Below are 23,063 nucleotides of genomic sequence, written 5' to 3'. Positions count from 1 at the left end.
TTGAGCAAGCTGTAATGTATCGTCAACACTTGCTGGAGCAAGCAGTAATGTATCGTCAACACTTGCTGGAGCAAGCAGTAATGTATCGTCAACACTTGCTGGAGCAAGCAGTAATGTATCGTCAACACTTGCTGGAGCAAGCAGTAATGTATCGTCAACACTTGCTGGAGCAAGCAGTGATGTATCGTCAACACTTGCTGGAGCAAGCTGTAATGTATCGTTAGCACTTGCTGGAGCAAGCAGTAATGTATCGTCAACACTTGCTGGAGCAAGCAGTGATGTATCGTCAACACTCTTGCTGGAGCAAGCAGTAATGTATCGTCAACACTTGCTGGAGCAAGCAGTAATGTATCGTCAACACTTGCTGGAGCAAGCAGTAATGTATCGTCAACAATCTTGCTGGAGCAAGCAGTGATGTATCGTCAACACTCTTGCTGGAGCAAGCAGTAATGTATCGTCAACAATCTTGCTGGAGCAAGCAGTGATGTATCTTCAACACTCTTGCTGGAGCAAGCAGTGATGTATCGTCAACAATCTTGCTGGAGCAAGCAGTAATGTATCGTCAACAATCTTGCTGGAGCAAGCAGTGATGTATCGTCAACAATCTTGCTGGAGCAAGCAGTGATATATCGTCAACAATCTTGCTGGAGCAAGGAGTGATGTATCGTCAACAATCTTGTTGGAGCAATCAGTGATGTATCGTCAACAATCTTGCTGGAGCAAGGAGTGATGTATCGTCAACAATCTTGCTGGAACAAGCAGTAATGTATCATCAACAATCTTGCTGGAGCAAGCAGTAATGTATCGGCAATCTTGCTGGAGCAAGCAGTAATGTATCATCAACAATCTTGCTGGAGCAAGCAGTAATGTATCGTCAATCTTGCTGGAGCAAGCAGTAATGTATCAACAATCTTGCTGGAGCAAGCAGTAATGTATCAACAATCTTGCTGGAGCAAGCAGTGATGTATCAACAATCTTGCTGGAGCAAGCAGTAATGTATCGTCAACACTCTTGCTGGAGCAAGCAGTAATGTATCGTCAACACTCTTGCTGGAGCAAGCAGTAATGTATCGTCAACACTCTTGCTGGAGCAAGCAGTAATGTATCGTCAACACTCTTGCTGGAGCAAGCAGTAATGTATCGTCAACACTCTTGCTGGAGCAAGCAGTAATGTATCGTCAACACTCTTGATGGAGCAAGCAGTAATGTATCGTCAACACACTTGCTGGAGCAAGCAGTAATGTATCATCAACAATCTTGCTGGAGCAAGCAGTAATGTATCGTCAACACTCTTGCTGGAGCAAGCAGTAATGTATCGTCAACAATCTTGCTGGAGCAAGCACTGACGTATCGTCAACACTCTTGCTGGAGCAAGCAATAATGTAGCGTCAACAATCTTGCTGGAGCAAGCAGTAACGTATTGTCGACACTCTTGCTGGAGCAAGCAGTAATTTATCGTCAACAATCTTGCTGGAGCAAGCAATGATGTATCGTCAACAATCTTGCTGGAGCAAGCAATAATGTATCGTCAACAATCTTGCTGGAGCAAGCAGTAATGTATTGTCGACACTCTTGCTGGAGCAAGCAGTGATGTATCGTCAACACTCTTGCTGGAGCAAGCAGTGATGTATCGTCAACAATCTTGCTGGAGCAAGCAGTAATGTATCGTCAACAATCTTGCTGGAGCAAGCAGTAATGTATCGTCAACAATCTTGCTGGAGCAAGCAGTAATGTATCGTCAACAATCTTGCTGGAGCAAGCAGTAATGTATCGTCAACACTCTTGCTGGAGCAAGCAGTGATGTATCATCAACAATCTTGCTGGAGGAAGCAGTAATGTATCGTCAACAATCTTGCCGGAGCAAGATGTAATGTATCGTCAACAATCTTGCTGGAGCAAGCAGTAATGTATCGTCAACAGTCTTGCTGAAGCAATCAGTAATGTATCGTCAACACATGCTGGAGCAAGCAGTAATGTATCGTCAACAATCTTGCTGGAGCAAGCAGTAATGTATCGTCAACACTCTTGCTGGAGCAAGCAGTAATGTATCGTCAACAATCTTGCTGGAGCAAGCAGTAATGTATCGTCAACACTCTTGCTGGAGCAAGCAGTAATGTATCGTCAACAATCTTGCTGGAGCAAGCAGTAATGTATCGTCAACACTCTTGCTGGAGCAAGCAGTAATGTATCGTCAACAATCTTGCTGGAGCAAGCAGTAATGTACCGTCAATAATCTTGCTGGAGCAAGCAGTAATATATCGTCAACAATCTTGCTGGAGCAAGCAGCGATGTATCGTCAACAATCTTGCTGGAGCAAGCAGTAATGTATCGTCAACAATCTTGCTGGAGCAAGCAGTAATGTATCGTCAACACTCTTGCTTGAGCAAGCAGTAATGTATCGTCAAGACTCTTGCTGGATCAAGCAGTAATGTATCGTCAACAATCTTGCTCGAGCAAGCAGTAATGTATCGTCAACACTCTTGCTGGAGCAAGCAGTAATGTATCGTCAACAATCTTGCTGGAGCAAGCAGTAATGTATCGTCAACAATCTTGCTGGAGCAAGCAGCGATGTATCGTCAACACTCTTGCTGGAGCAAGCAGTAATGTATCGTCAACAATCTTGCTGGAACAAGCAGCGATGTATCGTCAACAATCTTGCTGGAGCAAGCAGTAATGTATCGTCAACACTCTTGCTGGAACAAGCAGTAATGTATTGTCGACAATCTTGCTGGAGCAAGCAGTAATGTATCGTCAACAATATTGCTGGAGCAAGCAGTAATGTATTGTCAACAATCTTGCTGGAGCAAGCAGTAATGTATCGTCAACAATCTTGCTGGAGCAAGCAGTAATGTATCGTCAACACTCTTGCTGGAGCAAGCAGTGATGTATCATCAACAATCTTGCTGGAGGAAGCAGTAATGTATCGTCAACAATCTTGCTGGAGCAAGTAGTAATGTATCGTCAACAATCTTGCTGGAGCAAGCAGTAATGTATCGTCAACAGTCTTGCTGGAGCAAGCAGTAATGTATCGTCAACAGTCTTGCTGAAGCAAGCAGTAATGTATCGTCAACAATCTTGCTGGAGCAAGCAGTAATGTATCGTTAATAATCTTGCTGGAGCAAGCAGTAATGTATCGTCAACACTCTTGCTGGAGCAAGCAGTAATGTATCGTGAACAATCTTGCTGGAGCAAGCAGTAATGTATCGTCAACACTCTTGCTGGAGCAAGCAGTAATGTATCGTCAACAATCTTGCTGGAGCAAGCAGTAATGTATCGTCAACACTTTTGCTGGAGCAAGCAGTAATGTATCGTCAACAATCTTGCTGGAGCAAACAGTAATGTACCGTCAATAATCTTGCTGGAGCAAGCAGTAATATATCGTCAACAATCTTGCTGGAGCAAGCAGAGATGTATCGTCAACAATCTTGCTGGAGCAAGCAGTAATGTATCGTCAACAATCTTGCTGGAGCAAGCAGTAATGTATCGTCAACACTCTTGCTGGAGCAAGCAGTAATGTATCGTCAACACTCTTGCTGGAGCAAGCAGTAATGTATCGTCAACAATCTTGCTCGAGCAAGCAGTAATGTATCGTCAACACTCTTGCTGGAGCAAGCAGTAATGTATCGTCAACAATCTTGCTGGAGCAAGCAGTAATGTATCGTCAACAATCTTGCTGGAGCAAGCAGCGATGTATCGTCAACACTCTTGCTGGAGCAAGCAGTAATGTATCGTCAACAATCTTGCTGGAGCAAGCAGCGATATATCGTCAACAATCTTGCTGGAGCAAGCAGTAATGTATCGTCAACACTCTTGCTGGAACAAACAGTAATGTATCGTCAACACTCTTGCTGGAGCAAGCAGTAAGGTATCGTCAACAATCTTGCTGGAGCAAGCAGCGATGTATCGTCAACACTCTTCCTGGAGCAAGCAGTAATGTATCGTCAACAATCTTGCTGGAGCAAGCAGCGATGTATCGTCCACAATCTTGCTGGAGCAAGCAGTAATGTATCGTCAACACTCTTGCTGGAGCAAGCAGTAATGTATCGTCAACACTCTTGCTGGAGCAAGCAGTAATGTATCGTCAACAATCTTGCTGGAGCAAGCAGTAATGTATCGTCAACACTCTTGCTGGAGCAAGCAGTAATGTATCATCAACAATCTTGCTGGAGCAAGCAGTAATGTATCGTCAACAATCTTGCTGGAGCAAGTAGTAATGTATCGTCAACAATCTTGCTGGAGCAAGCAGTAATGTATCGTCAACAATCTTGCTGGAGCAAGCAGTAATGTATCGTCAACAATCTTGCTGGAGCAAGCAGTAATGTATCGTCAACAATCTTGCTGGAGCAAGCAGTAATGTATCGTCAACAATCTTGCTGGAGCAAGCAGTAATGTATCGTCAACACTCTTGCTGGAGCAAGCAGTAATGTATCGTCAACAATCTTGCTGGAGCAAGCAGTAATGTATCGTCAACAATCTTGCTGGAGCAAGCAGTAATGTATCGTCAACACTCTTGCTGGAGCAAGCAGTAATGAATCGTCAACAATCTTGCTGGAGCAAGCAGCGATGTATCGTCAACAATCTTGCTGGAGCAAGCAGTAATGTATCGTCAACACTCTTGCTGGAGCAAGCAGTAATGTATCGTCAACAATCTTGCTGGAGCAAGCAGTAATGTATCGTCAACACTCTTGCTGGAGCAAGCAGTAATGTATCATCAACAATCTTGCTGGAGCAAGCAGTAATGTATCGTCAACAATCTTGCTGGAGCAAGTAGTAATGTATCATCAACAATCTTGCTGGAGCAAGCAGTAATGTATCATCAACAATCTTGCTGGAGCAAGCAGTAATGTATCATCAACAATCTTGCTGGAGCAAGCAGTAATGTATCGTCAACAATCTTGCTGGAGCAAGTAGTAATGTATCGTCAACAATCTTGCTGGAGCAAGCAGTAATGTATCGTCAACAATCTTGCTGGAGCAAGCAGTAATGTATCGTCAACAATCTTGCTGGAGCAAGCAGCAATGTATCGTCAACACTCTTGCTGGAGCAAGCAGTAATGTATCGTCAACAATCTTGCTGGAGCAAGCAGTAATGTATCGTCAACAATCTTGCAGGAGCAAGCAGTAATGTATCGTCAACACTCTTGCTGGAGCAAGCAGTAATGTATCGTCAACAATCTTGCTGGAGCAAGCAGCGATGTATCGTCAACAATCTTGCTGGAGCAAGCAGTAATGTATCGTCAACACTCTTGCTGGAGCAAGCAGTAATGTATCGTCAACAATCTTGCTGGAGCAAGCAGTAATGTATCGTCAACACTCTTGCTGGAGCAAGCAGTAATGTATCATCAACAATCTTGCTGGAGCAAGCAGTAATGTATCGTCAACAATTTTGCTGGAGCAAGTAGTAATGTATCATCAACAATCTTGCGGGAGCAAGCAGTAATGTATCATCAACGATCTTGCTGGAGCAAGCAGTATTGTATCATCAACAATCTTGCTGGAGCAAGCAGTAATGTATCTTCAACAATCTTGCTGGAGCAAGTAGTAATGTATCGTCAACAATCTTGCTGGAGCAAGCAGTAATGTATCGTCAACAATCTTGCTGGAGCAAGCAGTAATGTATCGTCAACAATCTTGCTGGAGCAAGCAGCAATGTATCGTCAACACTCTTGCTGGAGCAAGCAGTAATGTATCGTCAACAATCTTGCTGGAGCAAGCAGCGATGTATCGTCAACAATCTTGCTGGAGCAAGCAGTAATGTATCATCAACAATCTTGCTGGAGCAAGCAGTAATGTATCGTCAACAATCTTGCTGGAGCAAGTAGTAATGTATCGTCAACAATCTTGCTGGAGCAAGCAGTAATGTATCGTCAACAATCTTGCTGGAGCAAGCAGTAATGTATCGTCAACAATCTTGCTGGAACAAGCAGTAATGTATCGTCAACAATCTTGCTGGAGCAGGCAGTAATGTATCATCAACACTCTTGCTGGAGCAAGCAGTAATGTATCGTCAACAATCTTGCTGGAGCAAGCAGCGATGTATCGTCAACAATCTTGCTGGAGCAAGTAGTAATGTATCGTCAACAATCTTGCTGGAGCAAGTAGTAATGTATCATCAACAATCTTGCTGGAGCAAGCAGTAATGTATCATCAACAATCTTGCTGGAGCAAGCAGTAATGTATCATCAACAATCTTGCTGGAGCAAGCAGTAATGTATCGTCAACAATCTTGCTGGAGCAAGTAGTAATGTATCGTCAACAATCTTGCTGGAGCAAGCAGTAATGTATCGTCAACAATCTTGCTGGAGCAAGCAGTAATGTATCGTCAACAATCTTGCTGGAGCAAGCAGCAATGTATCGTCAACACTCTTGCTGGAGCAAGCAGTAATGTATCGTCAACAATCTTGCTGGAGCAAGCAGCGATGTATCGTCAACAATCTTGCTGGAGCAAGCAGTAATGTATCATCAACAATCTTGCTGGAGCAAGCAGTAATGTATCGTCAACAATCTTGCTGGAGCAAGTAGTAATGTATCGTCAACAATCTTGCTGGAGCAAGCAGTAATGTATCGTCAACAATCTTGCTGGAGCAAGCAGTAATGTATCGTCAACAATCTTGCTGGAGCAAGCAGTAATGTATCGTCAACAATCTTGCTGGAGCAAGCAGTAATGTATCGTCAACACTCCTGCTGGAGCAAGCAGTAATGTATCGTCAACAATCTTGCTGGAGCAAGCAGTAATGTATCCTCAACACTGCCTGATACCTCCCTAATTAACCTGAAAACTTTCTGATTAACATCGACTCCAGACTGAGGAACCGATTACCTCATACTTCCTCATCTTCCTCGGTTATTCTGTGTTGGACTGAAGAAACCACTGACTGGCGAAACGTTTCCTCGATAAAGATTCCCAAATTTTGCCCAACTGTCTCATTCTTCATGCAGTCACAGCTGTATTCTCGACAGTTTAAATGTGTGTGTGTGTGTGTGTGTGTAGTCACCTAGTTGTGGTTGCAGAGGTCGATTCACAGCTCCTGGCCCCGGCTCTTCACTCGCCGCTACTAGGTCACTCTTCCTGATCCATGAGCTTTATCATACCTCTTCTTAAACCTATGTACGGATCCTACCGCCATTACATCACTATTGAAGATTGAGACACTTATGCAGGAGTATGAGGTAATCAGTCCCTCAACCTGGAGTCGATGTGTTCAGTCCATCAATCTTGTAGAATATATATTCTACAAGATTGATGGACTGAACACATCGACTCCAGGTTGAGGGACTGGTTACCTCATACTCCTCCTCTCCTTACGCCTTCCTCTTTGTATTGGATTGATGAAGCCACTGTGTGGCGAAACGTTTCCTGAATAAAGATTCCCATATGCTGCATAAGTGTCTCAATCTTCAACTTGTCGGTTTTTCAAACCATTCATCACATCACTATTGTTTGGGGGGGAGGGGGAGGATCCCACGATCACCAACAAGGGTAGCATCTCTACCACAACAACCAGCCACTACCACAACCGCCAGCCACTACCACAACCACCAGCCACTACCACAACCACCAGCCACTACCACAACCACCAGCCACTACCACAACCACCAGCCACTACCACAACCGCCAGCCACTACCACAACCTCCAGCCACTACCACAACCACCAGCCACTACCACAACCGCCAGCCGCTATCGCAACCACCAGCCACTACCACAACCACCAGCCACTACCACAACCACCAGCCACTACCACAACTGCCAGCCACTACCACAACCACCAGCCACTACCACAACCACCAGCCACTACCACAACCACCAGCCACTACCACAACCACTACCCACTACCACAACCACCTGATACTACCACAACCACCTGCCACTACCAAAACCACCAGCCACTACCACAACAACCAGCCACTGCCACAACCACCACCCACTACCACAACCGCCAGCCACTACCACAACCGCCAGCCATTACCACAACCACCCACTACCACAACTACCAGCCCCTACTACAACCACCACCCACTACCACAACCACCACCCACCACCACAACCACCACCCACCACCACAACCACCACCCACTACCACAACCACCACCCACTACCACAGCCACCAGCCACTACCACAGCCACCAGCCACTACGACAACCAGCAGCCGCTACCACAACCAGCAGCCACTACCACAGCCACTACCACAACCACCAGCCACTACCGCAACCACCAGCCACTACCACAACCACCAGCCACTACCACAACCACCAGCCACTACCACAACCATCATCCACTACCACAACCACCAGCCACTACCACAACCACCAGCCTCTACCACAACCAGCAGCCACTACCACAACCACCAGCCACTACCACAACCACCAGCCACTACCACAACCAGCAGCCGCTACCACAACCATCACCCATTACCACAACCACCAGCCACTACCACAACCACCAGCCTCTACCACAACCACCAGCCTCTACCACAACCAGCAGCCGCTACCACAACCACCAGCCACTACCACAACCACCAGCAGCTGCCACAACCACCAGCCACTACCACAACCACCAGCCACTACCACAACCACCTGCCACTACCACAACCACCAGCTACTACCACAACCACCAGCCACTACCACAAACACCACCCACTACCACAACCACCCACTACCACAACCACCAGGCACTACCACAACCACCACCCACTACCAAAACCACCACCCACTACCAAAACCACCACCCACTACCACAACCGTCACCCACTACCACAACCAAGACCCTCTACCACAACCACTTTGCACTCCCACAACCACTACGCATTACCACAACCACCACCCACTGCCACAATTACTTTCCACTACCACAACTACCACCCACTACCACAAACACTACGCACTACCACAACCACCACCCACTGTTAGTGGTGGAGGTGGAGGTGATATTGTCCGTGTTAGTGGTGGAGGTGATGTCCATGGTAGTGGTGGAGGTGGTGATAGTGACCGTGTTAGAGATGGAGGTGATATTGGCCATGTTAGTGGTGGAGGTGGGGGTGATATTGATCATGTTAGGGGTGGGGGCGATATTGGCCGTGTTAGAGGTGGAGGTGATATTTACCATGATAGTGGTGAAGGTGGAGGTGATATTGACCATGGTAGTGGTGGTGATATTGGGCATGGTGGAGTTGATGTTGACCGTGTTAGTGGTGGAGGTGATATTAACCGCGGTAGTGGTGGAGGTGATATTGACAGTGTTAGTGGTGGAGGTGATATTGACCATGGTGGAGATGGAGGTCATATTGACCGTGTTAGTGGTTTAGGTGGAGGTGATATTGACCGTGGTAGTGGTGGGGGTGATATTGACCATGTTAGTTGTGGAGGTGATATTGGTAGTGGTAGAGGTGATATTGACCGTGGTAGTGGTGGGGGTGATATTCACCGTGTTAGTGGAGGTAATATTGACCGTGGTAGTGATGAAGGTGAAGGTGATATTGACCATGTTAGTGGTGTAGGTGATATTGAGCATGTTAGTGTAGGAGGTGATATTGACCATGTTAGTGATGAAGGTGGAGGTGATGTTGACCATGTTAGTGGTGGAGGGGATATTGACCATGATAGTGGTGAAGGTGGAGGTGATATTGACCTTGTTTATGGTGGAGGTGATATTGACCGTGTTAATGGTGGAGGTGATATTGACCGTGTTTATAGTGGAGGTGATATTGACCGTGTTAGTGGTGGAGGTGATATTGAACGTGGTAGTGTTGGAGGTGGAGGTGATTTGATCGTGTTAGTGGAGGTAGAGGTGATATTGACCGTGGTAGTGTTGGAGGTGGAGGTGATTTGATCGTGTTAGTGGAGGTGGAGGTGATATTGACCGTGGTAGTGTTGGAGGTGGAGGTGATATTGACTGTTAGTGGTGGAGGTGGAGGTGATATTGACACAGTGGTGGAGGTAGGGTGATATTGACCATGGTAGTGGTGGAGGTGGAGGTGATATTGTTGCAACCCCGGAATGGGTTACAATGTATATGATGTATATTATGTATATGTATATAATGTATATTACCTTTTCATATAATTTTACATTGCTTATATTTGCGATAATAGCTAAATCGTAAATATATTTCTTTATATTATTATTTGACTTATTTATGTTGTTAGGTAGGATGTAACATTGTATGCTCATAGTTCAAGTCTTGATTGTCTAACTACTGTAATTATCGCTCATTGCTCGTTTCTCTGCCGGCTTCTCTGTTGCTGGCAACTGTCCACGGAGCTATCACGTGATCGAGGGGGGGGTGTTCACACCTTGCCTGAAGTATTCAGTCTGGTCTAGACTCGCTTGGTGGTTGGACGTATTCCTGACAAGTGCCTAACTCGCCCTGGTTGGAAGATCGTCTCTGTAGCTTTCTTGTAGGTTCTGTAGAACTCTGTTCACCGAACATTGTATAGACTTAGTGATTTTCGATGTTGTACTGAGGTTGTGTCACAAAGACACTCGGAGCAACTCAGGTCCTGAGCTGTAGCTTCTGACCTAACTTGTACTGGTATCTGTGTACTGTCACAGTCGGGGATTTTCTTTTGCTGAACTTAGATTCAGTAGTATGGGAGTTTTGTGACTTTTGTGGAGGATCTGCTGATGGTCCCTACTTAGTGTCATTATATTATCTCCTTGTTCCTGATTCTGTGTCGCAGTTGCTTGTTACATTGTTGTTCGGCTTATCAGTCGTTTTATTGTTCAAGCAGACTGTTCTGATTGCCAGTTGGTCAAGAAGTTAGTTTATGTGAGGACTTTGTCAGTCACTTGTTTAAGTCTAGTCGAGTCGTGAGACATAGCGAACTACTTAGAGCACTTACACACATACACAAACTTGTACATATTTGTAATATCTTATTAAGTGTTAATATACCAGACGGTACTTAAGAATTATAAATGTGATATGTGCTTTCAGCACAATACTACTGTACACGAGAGAAGTGATTATTATTAATTTGTTTGAATTGATTAATTTAATTTAATTTGATAATATACCTCTAGACTTGATTAATAAATTTATTAAATTTTAATTTCTCTAGTTAGTAGCCTACCAGTTGTAATCCTGGAGCACTATTAATTCTTATTGAATTCTAATGGATAATTGGACAAGGATACTGACTACTTGTTACGAAAACTCAGTAACAGGCTGGATGCTAAAAGGGCAGTCCTTTCTAGTATTCACTGGAGATCTCTAAGCTTATTAGAAATCGCGTTTTTTTTTAACAGATATTGACCGTGGTAGTGTTGGAGGTGGAGGTGATATTGACTGTGTTAGTGGTGGAGGTGGAGGTGATATTCACTGTGTTAGTGGTGGAGGTGGAGGTGATATTCACTGTGTTAGTGGTGGAGGTGGAGGTGATTTTCACCGTGGTAGAGGTGGAGGTGATATTGACCCTGTTAGTGGTGGAGGTGATGTTGAACGTGGCAGTGGTGGTGGTGGAGGTGATATTGACCGTGTTAGTGGTGGAGGTGATATTCACCGTGTTAGTGGTGGAGGTGATATTGACCGTGGTAGTGGTGATATTGAGCATGAAGATTGAGACACTTATGCAGCATATGGGAATCTTTATTCAGGAAACGTTTCGCCACACAGTGGCTTCATCAGTCCAATACAAAGAGGAAGGCGTAAGGAGAGGAGGAGTATGAGGTAATCAGTCCCTCGGCCTGGAGTCGATGTGTTCAGTCCATCAATATTTGTATTGGACTGATGAAGCCACTGTGTGGCGAAACGTTTCCTGAATAAAGATTCCCATATGCTGCATAAGTGTCTCAATCTTCAACTTGTCGGTTTTTCAAACCATTCATCACGATATTGAGCATGGTGGAGGTGATATTGACCGTGGTAGTGGTGTAGGTGAACGTGATATTGACTGTGTTTGTGGTGGAGGTGATATTGACCACGTTAGCGGTGGAGGTGATAGTGACCGTGGTAGTGGTGGACGTGAAAGTGATATTGACCATGGTGGAGATGGGGGTGATATTGACCGTGTTAGTGGTGGAGGTGACATTGACCGTGTTAGTGATGAAGGTGGAGGTGATATTGACTATGTTATTTGTGGAGATGATATTGACCATGTTATTGGTGGAGTTGATATGGACCGTGGTAGTGGTGGAGGTAATATTGACCATTGTAGTGGTGGAGGTGATATTGACCGTGTTAATGGTGGAGGTGATATTGACCGTGGTAGTGGTAGAGGTGGTGATATTGACCGTGTTATTGGTGGAGGTGATATTGACCGTGGTAGGGGTGGAGATATTGACCGTTGGAGTGGTGGGGGTGATACTGACCGTGGTAGTGGAGGTGGAGGTGATATTGACCGTGGTAGTGGTAGAGTTGGAAGTGATATTGACCCTGTTAGTGGTGGAGGTGGGGTGATACTGACCGTGGTAGTGGTGGAGGTGGGGGTGATATTGACCGTGGTAGTGGTGGTGATATTGAGCATGGAGGTGATATTGACCGTGTTGTGGAGGTGGAGGTGATATTGACTGTGGTAGTGGTGGGGGTGATATTGACCGTGGTAGTGGTGGTGATATTGAGCATGGAGGTGATATTGACCGTGTTGTGGAGTTGAAGGTGATATTGCCTGTGTTAGTGGTGGGGGTGATATTGATCGTGTTAGTGGTGGAGGTGATATTGACCGTGTTAGTGGGGAGGTGATATTGAACATGGCAGTGGTATGGGTGATATTGACCGTGGTAGTGGTGGGGGTGATAGTGACCCTGTTAGTGGAGGTGGGGGTGATATTGACCGTGGTAGTGGTGGAGGTGGAGGTGATATTGACCGTGGTAGTGTTGGGGGTGATGTTGACTACGGTAGTGTTGGAGGTGGAGGTGATATTGACCGTGTTAGTGGTGGAGGTAGAGGTGATATTGACCGTGGTAGTGGTAGAGGTGGAGGTGATATTGACCCAGTTAGTGGTGGAGGTGGGGGTGATATTGACTGTGGTAGTGGTGGAGGTGATATTGACCGTGTTAGTGATGGAGGTGGAGGTGATATTGACCGTGTTAGTGATGGAGGTGGAGGTGATATTGACCATGGTGGAGGTGATATTGACCGTGTTAGTGATGGAGGTGGAGGTGATATTGACCATGGTGGAGGTGATATTGACCGTGTTAGTGTTGGAGGTGGAGGTGTTATTGACCATGGTGGAGGTGATATTGACCGTGTTAGTGATGGAGGTGGAGGTGATATTGACCATGGTGGAGGTGATATTGACCGTGTTAGTGATGGAGGTGGAGGTGATATTGACCATGGTGGAGGTGATATTGACCGTGGTAGTGGTGGAGGTGAAGGTGATATTGACTGTTAATGGTGGAGGTGGAGGTGATATTGACCATGGTGGAGGTTGGGGTGACATTGACCGTGTTAGTGATGAAGGTGGAGGTGATACCATGTTATTGGTGGAGGTGATACCATGTTATTAGTGGAGATGATATTGACCGTGGTAGTGGTGGAGGTGATATTGACCATGTTAGTGGTGGAGGTGATATTGACCATGTTAGTGGTGGGGGTGATATTGACCATGTTAGTGGTGGAGGTGATATTGACCGTGGTAGTGGTGGAGGTGATATTGACCATGTTAGTGGTGGGGGTGATATTGACCATGTTAGTGGTGGAGATATTGACCGTGGTAGTGGTGGAGGTGATATTGACCATGTTAGTGGTGGGGGTGATATTGACCATGTTAGTGGTGGAGGTGATATTGACCGTGGTAGTAGTGGAGGTGATATTGACCGTGGTAGTGGTGGTGATATTGACCGTGGTAGTGGTGGGGGAGATATTGACCATGTTAGTGGTGGAGGTGATATTGACCGTGGTAGTGGTGGTGTTATTGACCGTGGTAGTGGTGCGGGTGATATTGACCGTGTTAGTGGTGGAGGTGATATTGACCGTGTTAGTGATGAAGGTGGAGGTGATATTGACCATGTAAGTGGTGGAGGTGATGTTGACCATGTTAGTGGTGGAGGTGATGTTGACCATGTTAGTGGTGGAGGTGATATTGACCATATTAGTGGTGGAGGTGATATTGACCATGTTTGTGGTGGAGGTGATATTGACCGTGGTAGTGGTGGGGGTGATATTGACCGTGTTAGTGGTGGAGGTGATATTGACCGTGGGTTTGGTGGAGGTGATATTGACCGTGGTAGTGGTGGTGGAGGTGATATTGACCATGGTAATGGTGGAGGTGATATTGAGCGTGTTAGTAGTGGAGGTGGAAGTGATATTAAGCGTGTTAGTGGTGGAGGTGTATTTGATATTGACCGTGTTAGTGGTGGAGGTGGTGATAATGACCATGGTAGAGATGGAGGTGATATTGACCGTGTTAGTGGTGGAGGTGATATTGCCCGTGTTAATGTGGATGTGGAGGTAATATTGACCGTGTTAGTGGTGATATTTACCGTGGTAGTGGTGATATTGACCGTGTTAGTGTTGGAGGTGGTGATATTGACCGTGTTAGCGGTGGAGGTGATATTGACTATGGTGGAGGTGGAGGTGATATTGACCATGTTAGTAGTGGAGGTGATATTGACCGTGTTAGTGGTGGAGGTGATATTGACCATGGTGGAGGTGAAGGTGACATTGACCATGTTAGTGGTGGAGGTGATATTGACCGTGTTAGTGGTGGAGGTGATATTGCCCGTGTTAGTGGTGAAGATGGAGGTGATATTGACCGTGTTAGTAGTGGAGGTGGATGTGATATTGACCGTGTTAGTGATGGAGGTGATATTGACCGTGTTAGTGGTGGAGATATTGACCGTGTTAGTGGTGGAGGTGATATTGCCCGTGTTAGTGGTGAAGATGGATGTGATATTGACCGTGTTAGTAGTGGAGGTGGATGTGATATTGACCGTGTTAGTGGTGGAGGTGATATTGACCGTGTTAGTGGTGGAGATATTGACCGTGCTAGTGGTGGGGGTGATATTGACCATGGTAGTGGTGGAGGTGGAGATGATATTGACCGTGTTAGTGGTTGAGGTGGAGGTGATATTGACCGTGTTAGTGGTGGAGGTGGAGGTGATATTGACCATGTTAGTGGTGGAGGTGATATTGATGGTGTTAGTGGTGGAGGAGATATTGGCCGTGTTAGTGGTGGAGGTGAAGTTGATATTGACTGTTAGTGGTGGAGGTGGAGGTGATATTGACAGTGTTAGTAGTGGAGGTGGATGTGATATTGACCGTGTTAGTGGTGGAGGTGATATTGATGGTGTTAGTGGTGGAGGAGATATTGGCCGTGTTAGTGGTGGAGGTGAAGTTGATATTGACCGTGTTAGTGGTGGAGGTGGAGGTGATATTGACCGTGTTAGTGGTGGAGGTGATATTGACCGTGTTAGTGGTGGAGGTGATATTGACCGTGTTAGTGGTGGAGGTGATATTGACCGTGTTAGTGGTGGAGGTGATATTGACCGTGTTAGTGGTGGAGGTGGGGGTGATATTAACCGTGGTAGTGGTGGAGATGTGGTACGACCTTGAGGAACGTAGCGGAGAGGAGGGTACGACCTTGTAGCCCCACTAATACGACTAGTTGGGTAGCTTCAAGGTTGTGGGCAGGTTGACAACCAGCTATTGGTAGTGGTGGTGGTTGTAGTGGTGGCAATGGTAGTGGTAGAAGTGGTAGTGGTAATAGTGGTGGTGATGTAGTGGTGGTGGTATTAGTGGTTGTAGTGGTCGGTAGTAGTGGTGGTAATAGTGGTAGTGGTCGCAGTAGTAATAGTTGTGGTGGTAGTAGTAATAGTGGTGGTGGTAGTAGTCCACGACCAGGCCTCCCGGTGGATCAGGGCCTGATCAACCTGGCTGTTACTGCTGGCCGCACGTAGTCCAACGTACGAACCACAGCCCGGCTGATCCGGCACTGACTTTAGATATCTCTCCAGCTCTCACTTAAAGGCAGCCAGGGGCGTCGTAAGGGGGGCGGGGGGACGAGCCGCCCCGGGTGACACCATTTAGGGGGGTGACACCATAGAACCTCTGAAGGTGAAAGTAATGGGTAAAACAGTGGTGCACCAACATAACAGAAGAATCCTTCGTTTCTATACAGCTTATTATATATTAACAAAGTACAAGTATGCCTATATAGGGAAAATTATTGATTTTGATGTGATAGATGATTTTGATGATGTGATAGATGATTTTGATGGTGTGATAGATGATTTTGATGATGTGATAGATGATTTTGATGGTGTGATAGATGATTTTGATGGTGTGATAGATTTTGATGGTGTGATAGATGATTTTGATGATGTGATAGATGATTTTGATGATGTGATAGATGATTTTGATGATGTGATAGATGATTTTGATGGTGTGATAGATGATTTTGATGGTGTGATAGATGATTTTGATGATGTGATAGATGATTTTGATGATGTGATAGATGATTTTGATGGTGTGATAGATGATTTTGATGGTGTGATAGATGATTTTGATGATGTGATAGATGATTTTGATGGTGTGATAGATGATTTTGATGATGTGATAGATGATTTTGATGTGATAGATGATTTTGATGGTGTGATAGATGATTTTGATGGTGTGATAGATGATTTTGATGATGTGATAGATGATTTTGATGGTGTGATAGATGATTTTGATGGTGTGATAGATGATTTTGATGGTGTGATAGATGATTTTGATGATGTGATAGATGATTTTGATGATGTGATAGATGATTTTGATGGTGTGATAGATGATTTTGATGGTGTGATAGATTTTGATGGTGTGATAGATGATTTTGATGATGTGATAGATGATTTTGATGATGTGATAGATGATTTTGATGGTGTGATAGATGATTTTGATGATGTGATAGATGATTTTGATGGTGTGATAGATGATTTTGATGATGTGATAGATGATTTTGATGATGTGATAGATGATTTTGATGATGTGATAGATGATTTTGATGATGTGATAGATGATTTTGATGATGTTATAGATGATTTTGATGGTGTGATAGATGATTTTGATGATGTGATAGATGATTTTGATGATGTGATAGATGATTTTGATGGTGTGATAGATTTTGATGGTGTGATAGATGATTTTGATGATGTGATAGATGATTTTGATGATGTGATAGATGATTTTGATGGTGTGATAGATGATTTTGATGATGTGATAGATGATTTTGATGGTGTGATAGATGATTTTGATGATGTGATAGATGATTTTGATGATGTGATAGATGATTTTGATGGTGTGATAGATGATTTTGATGATGTGATAGATGATTTTGATGGTGTGATAGATGATTTTGATGATGTGATAGATGATTTTGATGGTGTGATAGATGATTTTGATGATGTGATAGATGATTTTGATGGTGTGATAGATGATTTTGATGATGTGATAGATGATTTTGATGGTGTAATAGATGATTTTGATGGTGTGATAGATGATTTTGATGATGTGATAGATGATTTTGATGATGTGATAGATGATTTTGATGATGTGATAGATGATTTTGATGATGTGATAGATGATTTTGATGATGTGATAGATGATTTTGATGATGTGATAGATGATTTTGATGGTGTAATAGATGATTTTGATGATGTGATAGATGATTTTGATGATGTGATAGATGATTTTGATGTGATAGATGATTTTGATGGTGTGATAGATGATTTTGATGGTGTGATAGATGATGATTTGATAGATGATGATGATCTGATAGATGATTTGATGATGTGATAGATGATTTTGATGATGTGATAGATGATTTTGATGGTGTGATAGATGATTTTGATGATGTGATAGATGATTTTGATGATGTGATAGATGATTTTGATGGTGTGATAGATGATTTTGATGATGTGATAGATTTTGATGGTGTGATAGATGATTTTGATGATGTGATAGATGATTTTGATGATGTGATAGATGATTTTGATGGTGTGATAGATGATTTTGATGATGTGATAGATGATTTTGATGATGTGATAGATGATTTTGATGATGTGATAGATGATTTTGATGATGTGATAGATGATTTTGATGGTGTGATAGATGATTTTGATGGTGTGATAGATGATTTTGATGATGTGATAGATGATTTTGATGGTGTGATAGATGATTTTGATGATGTGATAGATGATTTTGATGGTGTGATAGATGATTTTGATGGTGTGATAGATGATTTTGATGATGTGATAGATGATTTTGATGATGTGATAGATGATTTTGATGGTGTGATAGATGATTTTGATGATGTGATAGATGATTTTGATGGTGTGATAGATGATTTTGATGATGTGATAGATTTTGATGGTGTGATAGATGATTTTGATGATGTGATAGATGATTTTGATGATGTGATAGATGATTTTGATGATGTGATAGATGATTTTGATGGTGTGATAGATGATTTTGATGATGTGATAGATGATTTTGATGATGTGATAGATGATTTTGATGGTGTGATAGATGATTTTGATGATGTGATAGATTTTGATGGTGTGATAGATGATTTTGATGGTGTGATAGATGATTTTGATGATGTGATAGATTTTGATGGTGTGATAGATGATTTTGATGATGTGATAGATGATTTTGATGATGTGATAGATGATTTTGATGATGTGATAGATGATTTTGATGATGTGATAGATGATTTTGATGATGTGATAGATGATTTTGATGATGTGATAGATGATTTTGATGATGTGATAGATGATTTTGATGGTGTGATAGATGATTTTGATGATGTGATAGATTTTGATGGTGTGATAGATGATTTTGATGGTGTGATAGATGATTTTGATGATGTGATAGATTTTGATGGTGTGATAGATGATTTTGATGATCTGATAGATGATTTTGATGTGATAGATGATTTTGATGATGTGATAGATGATTTTGATGATGTGATAGATGATTTTGATGGTGTGATAGATGATTTTGATGATGTGATAGATGATTTTGATGGTGTGATAGATGATTTTGATGATGTGATAGATGATTTTGATGATGTGATAGATGATTTTGATGGTGTGATAGATGATTTTGATGGTGTGATAGAGATGATTGTGATGATGATGTGGTAGAAGATTTTGATGATGTGATAGATGATTCTGATGATGTGATAGATGATTCTGATGATGTGATAGATGATTTTGATGATGTGATAGATGATTCTGATGATGTGATAGATGATTTTGATGTTGTGGTAGAAGATTTTGATGATGTGATAGATGATTCTGATGATGTGATAGATGATTCTGATGATGTGATAGATGATTTTGATGATGTGATAGATGATTCTGATGATGTGATAGATGATTTTGATGGTGTGATAGATGATTTTGATGGTGTGATAGATGATTTTGATGATGTGATAGATGATTTTGATGATGATGTGATAGATGATTTTGATGATGTGATAGATTTTGATGGTGTGATAGATGATTTTGATGATGTGATAGATGATTTTGATGATGTGATAGATGATTTTGATGGTGTGATAGATGATTTTGATGGTGTAGATGAGATGATTGATAGATGATGATGTGATAGATGATTTTGATGGTGTGATAGATGATTTTGATGATGATGATGAGATGATTTAGATGATGGTGTGATAGATGATTTTGATGGTGTAGATAGATGATTGATAGATGATGATGGTGTGTAGATGAGATGATTGATAGATGATGATGTGATAGATGATTTTGATGGTGTGATAGATTTTGATGGTGTGATAGATGATTTTGATGGTGTGATAGATGATTTTGATGGTGTGATAGATGATTTTGATGATGTGATAGATGATTTTGATGATGTGATAGATTTTGATGGTGTGATAGATGATTTTGATGGTGTGATAGATGATTTTGATGATGTGATAGATGATTTTGATGGTGTGATAGATGATTTTGATGATGTGATAGATGATTTTGATGGTGTGATATGATGATGATTGATAGATGATGTGATAGATGATTTTGATGATGTGATAGATGATTTTGATGATGGATGTGATAGATGATTTTGATGCTGTGATAGATGATTTTGATGGTGTGATAGATGATTTTGATGGTGTGATAGATGATTTTGATGGTGTGATAGATGATTTTGATGATGTGATAGATTTTGATGGTGTGATAGATGATTTTGATGGTGTGATAGATGATTTTGATGATGTGATAGATGATTTTGATGATGTGATAGATGATTTTGATGGTGTGATAGATGATTTTGATGGTGTGATAGATGATTTTGATGATGTGATAGATTTTGATGGTGTGATAGATGATTTTGATGGTGTGATAGATGATTTTGATGATGTGATAGATGATTTTGATGGTGTGATAGATGATTTTGATGATGTGATAGATTTTGGTGTGATAGATGATTTTGATGATGTGATAGATGATTTTGATGATGTGATAGATGATTTTGATGGTGTGATAGATGATTTTGATGGTGTGATAGATGATTTTGATGATGTGATAGATGATTTTGATGGTGTGATAGATGATTTTGATGATGTGATAGATTTTGATGGTGTGATAGATGATTTTGATGATGTGATAGATGATTTTGATGATGTGATAGATGATTTTGATGATGTGATAGATGATTTTGATGGTGTGATAGATGATTTTGATGGTGTGATAGATGATTTTGATGGTGTGATAGATGATTTTGATGATGTGATAGATGATTTTGATGGTGTGATAGATGATTTTGATGGTGTGATAGATGATTTTGATGGTGTGATAGATGATTTTGATGATGTGATAGATGATTTTGATGGTGTGATAGATGATTTTGATGATGTGATAGATGATTTTGATGATGTGATAGATGATTTTGATGGTGTGATAGATGATTTTGATGATGTGATAGATGATTTTGATGGTGTGATAGATGATTTTGATGGTGTGATAGATGATTTTGCATAATTGAAGGCAAGGAAATGTAGGATCAGATTCACTGAGATGTTACCTGTACTCAAGGTCAAATGTAGGATCAGATTCACTGACATGTTACCTGTACTCAAGGTCAAATGTAGGATCAGATTCACTGAGATGTTACCTGTACTCAAGGTCAAATGTAGGATCAGATTCACTGACATGTTACCTGTACTAAAGGTCAAATGTAGGATCAGATTCACTGAGATGTTACCTGTACTCAAGGTCAAATGTAGGATCAGATTCACTGACATGTTACCTGTACTCAAGGTCAAATGTAGGATCAGATTCACTGAGATGTTACCTGTACTCAAGGTCAAATGTAGGATCAGATTCACTGAGATGTTACCTGTACTCAAGGTCAAATGTAGGATCAGATTCACTGACATGTTACCTGTACTCAAGGTCAAATGTAGGATCAGATTCACTGAGATGTTACCTGTACTCAAGGTCAAATGTAGGATGAGATTCACTGACATGTTACCTGTACTCAAGGTCAAATGTAGGATCAGATTCACTGAGATGTTACCTGTACTCAAGGTCAAATGTAGGATCAGATTCACTGACATGTTACCTGTACTCAAGGTCAAATGTAGGATCAGATTCACTGAGATGTTACCTGTACTCAAGGTCAAATGTAGGATCAGATTCACTGACATGTTACCTGTACTCAAGGTCAAATGTAGGATCAGATTCACTGAGATGTTACCTGTACTCAAGGTCAAATTTAGGATCAGATTCACTGACATGTTACCTGTACTCAAGGTCAAATGTAGGATCAGATTCACTGAGATGTTACCTGTACTCAAGGTCAAATGTAGGATCAGATTCACTGACATGTTACCTGTACTCAAGGTCAAATGTAGGATCAGATTCACTGAGATGTTACCTGTACTCAAGGTCAAATGTAGGATCAGATTCACTGACATGTTACCTGTACTCAAGGTCAAATGTAGGATCAGATTCACTGAGATGTTACCTGTACTCAAGGTCAAATGTAGGATCAGATTCACTGACATGTTACCTGTACTCAAGGTCAAATGTAGGATCAGATTCACTGACATGTTACCTGTACTCAAGGTCAAATGTAGGATCAGATTCACTGACATGTTACCTGTACTCAAGGTCAAATGTAGGATCAGATTCACTGACATGTTACCTGTACTCAAGGTCAAATGTAGGATCAGATTCACTGACATGTTACCTGTACTCAAGGTCAAATGTAGGATCAGATTCACTGACATGTTACCTGTACTCAAGGTCAAATGTAGGATCAGATTCACTGACATGTTACATGTTTCCTCAATATTACTACCAGTATTTATTTTATCATTAATAAAGTTGAGAAGTATTCTGCTGTTCACTTTATGGCCCTTAAACGTTCTTATTGTTAAACGTAAGTTGGTAGTCATGCAGTAGTGACGTAACTGGTCATGCAGTAGTGACGTAACTGGTCATGCAGTAGTGACGTAACTGGTCATGCAGTAGTGACGTAACTGGTGATGCAGTAGTGACGTAACTGGTCATGCAGTAGTGACGTAACTGGTGATGCAGTAGTGACGTAACTGGTCATGCAGTAGTGACGTAACTGATCATGCAGTAGTGACGTAACTGGTCATGCAGTAGTGACGTAACTGGTGATGCAGTAGTGACGTAACTGGTCATGCAGTAGTGACGTAACTGGTGATGCAGTAGTGACGTAACTGGTGATGCAGTAGTGACGTAACTGGTCATGCAGTAGTGACGTAACTGATCATGCAGTAGTGACGTAACTGGTCATGCAGTAGTGACGTAACTGGTCATGCAGTAGTGACGTAACTGGTCATGCAATAGTGACGTAGCTGGTCATGCAGTGGTGACGTAACTGGAGTTTACCCCCACCCTTGAATTTCATGGGGGTGACACCAGAGATGCCGCCCCGGGTGACACCAGAGATGCCGCCCCGGGTGACACCAGAGATGCCGCCCCGGGTGACACCAGAGATGCCGCCCCGGGTGACACCAGAGATGCCGCCCCGGGTGACACCAGAGATGCCGCCCCGGGTGACACCAGAGATGCCGCCCCGGGTGACACCAGAGATGCCGCCCCGGGTGACACCAGAGATGCCGCCCCGGGTGACACCAGAGATGCCGC

At 42.7% G+C, this 23,063-nt stretch overlaps 1 protein-coding gene across 4 annotated transcripts in view; it reads left to right on the top strand.

The window, feature by feature from the left end:
• LOC128687247 (phosphatase and actin regulator 2-like) overlaps positions 1-23,063 on the top strand; it is a 1,174,904-nt gene that overhangs the window by 235,437 nt on the left and 916,404 nt on the right. The window lies entirely within an intron of this gene.

This window comes from Cherax quadricarinatus, chromosome 62, assembly GCF_038502225.1.
Source record: "Cherax quadricarinatus isolate ZL_2023a chromosome 62, ASM3850222v1, whole genome shotgun sequence".
Taxonomy (NCBI): Eukaryota; Metazoa; Arthropoda; class Malacostraca; order Decapoda; family Parastacidae; genus Cherax; species Cherax quadricarinatus.
This window is presented reverse-complemented; position numbering and strand designations above follow the sequence as displayed.